The sequence below is a fragment of the Ictalurus punctatus genome, chromosome 18 (genome assembly GCF_001660625.3).
Source record: "Ictalurus punctatus breed USDA103 chromosome 18, Coco_2.0, whole genome shotgun sequence".
Taxonomy (NCBI): Eukaryota; Metazoa; Chordata; class Actinopteri; order Siluriformes; family Ictaluridae; genus Ictalurus; species Ictalurus punctatus.
In genome coordinates, this window is record NC_030433.2 from 10001 (window position 1) to 12500 (window position 2500).

General features: G+C 44.7%; 1 long non-coding RNA gene across 1 annotated transcript in view; it reads right to left on the reverse strand.

The window, feature by feature from the left end:
• Window positions 1-2500, reverse strand: part of LOC108278516 (uncharacterized) — a 9560-nt gene that overhangs the window by 825 nt on the left and 6235 nt on the right. Inside the window, exons 3-4 of the long non-coding RNA XR_008398338.1 lie at window positions 2197-2230; window positions 1-1808 (exon numbers count right to left, since the gene is read on the reverse strand). The exon at window positions 1-1808 is cut by the window's left edge and continues 825 nt beyond it. This is a non-coding gene — a long non-coding RNA (uncharacterized LOC108278516). The remainder of the gene's footprint in view (window positions 1809-2196; window positions 2231-2500) is intronic.

Below are 2500 nucleotides of genomic sequence, written 5' to 3' on the forward strand. Positions count from 1 at the left end.
GACTGGCGAACAGATGGTAGGGTAAGAGCGGTCTAGGTTATGGTGATGTGGTTGATGATTGTTGTTTTCACCAGACACTGTTGAAGTCTGCTCACCGGAAAGGTACAAAATGAAGGCTTGGCACAATAGATTTGCTGTTTTAGGAGACCATGAGCAAAATGGGGAAGGGGAAAATACACAAACACAAGCATCACCAAGCAAACACAACACATTTGATAAAACACTGACAAAAACATACTTCAAGTTAATACAAGCCACACACCACATGCAGATAGTGGAACACTCCCTGCACACAAAACAACCATCCGGCTGGTATGCATAAACAGGTCAATAAACTCACAATTCATAAAACCAGCATCACCTAACCTAATCACACAACCACACAAAAAATCAAGCAAAACACACTCACATGGATGAACAATAACATGCTCATCTTACAGGAACATTACACACAAGTTACACATAACCTTATGGATGACATACAGATTTTCGGGGAATTGGAATGGACAGTGGCGGTGAAATGGGCCAGACATAGGTTTAAACAAAAACTGACAGACAGCGTGCTAGAGTTCTGTAAAGATAACATACAACACAATCAGCTTCTTCACATAAATCGGGCCCAATTTCACACGCCACTGCCCTTCAAAGGGCCGGTTCTCCAAAGGCACAGATTTACAATCCGCCTATTGAGCACACTTTGAATAATGTTATCCAGATCCACCATTTACAATCTAACTCGCCCATATCTGTTGCCCCGTTAGCAGGACTTGGACACCGACACGGGCAAATCAAAGTCCAGGCCCAAGTCCACGCCCCAGAGGTGAGTCCAGACACACACCCCAAACTTAAACGGGATAGAGTCCCGGTAAAAATGAATCTACCTAATCTCTCTCAGGTCCGGCCAGCAACCACGCCTGTGGGGGAGGATGACGATACAGATGGCGCCACTGTTAACACAAAGAGGATAAGGATGACAAAGGGTATTGAACGGAGTGAATCTCGTGCTGAAACCCGCTCTGAATCCGCCCCTCCTGAACATATCACAGTGGCAAAATCTGATAGAGTATCCTCGGACTCCACAGACGATGGGCTTTTAGATATCATCGATTTAGATAAAAAACCAAACCGACATATCAACACCGATAGGAAAGCGATAGATTGGTCCATCAACATTCGAAAACCCATAGTATTCATGGGGGACTCCAATCTCAGTCGGATCCCTGTAATCAAAAACCCAAACACACAAGTCGACAGCTTTCCGGGGGCCAATTTTCTACACATGGCCAAAATCCTGCAAAAACAAAATCCACATCCACTGGTACACAAGGTAATCCTGTCCGGGGGTTTAAATAACAGGGGACAACATCCACATAAAACGGCCATAAAACAACTGCAGTGCCTTTGGAGAACGGCTCAATCGATATTCCCGAATGCCACAATAAACACACCGGTTATTCAATTCTCAGAATCCTTACCTCTACAGGAGCAGCAGAATCTGGAGGTATTGAATAAATACATTGTGTCACACGGGAGTCCATTGTGGGAATTGAACAGATTGTTTTTCAGGGTCGAGAGAGATCATATCCACTGGACCGCGGAGACGGCACAACGCATGTTCGATGGGTGGTGCGATCAGTTAAACTACTGAAGACGGAGACGTGCAACAACCAGTCGCACTCCAATATCTTCAATCTGTCAAAAACTTTTCATTTATCACAGGGAGAGAGGCTTCTGCTGGAGAAGGGGCTGACCTTCATCCCAACGCCGGGGGGGGGGCGGACCTTGGGGATCTTAAGAAGGATGTCCATCTGCACAATAGAAAGTTAAAAATCTTGAATTATTTTGACTTCCACACACAAACCGATACCACCCCATTTGTAGAAACATCCAAATGGGAACCCCCGATTGGGGTTAGGGTTAGGGGTTAAGAGTATAAACAAGGAATTCAGGTACTAAAGGGAACTATAGAATAACATTATCCAACAATAAAAAGAATACGGGTTTGAAGATTGGAGGGTGGAATAGGGGATCAAGGGAAACCCTTTTGCTGGTTTGATTTTTATTGTGTGTATTAGAGGATTGAATGAAATGCGTGTTGAAGCACTTACCTTTCTTTTTTCAGAAAGGATTAAAGCACTTACAGATTGCACCCTACCACACAGAGTGGGATTGGCACTTAACTTTTTAAGCACTTACCTTAGATCCCCAGTCAAATCATCCAGTATCGAACCTGTAGAAAAGAGAAAAACAAAGCACTTGGAAAACCATCTCACACACAACTCAATCCCTTATCCCCAATTTCCCATCCCAACCCCCTAACCCTACCCTGACCCCAAACTGAACCCTAAACCTAACCCTAACTCCTAACCCCAACCCCCTAACCCTAACCTCTAAACCCTAACCCTAAACCTAACCTTTGAACACCATCGCTGACGCTAACCCCAACCCTAACCATAACCTTGGAACCCCACCACTGACCCTACCTTTGAACCTTTGAACC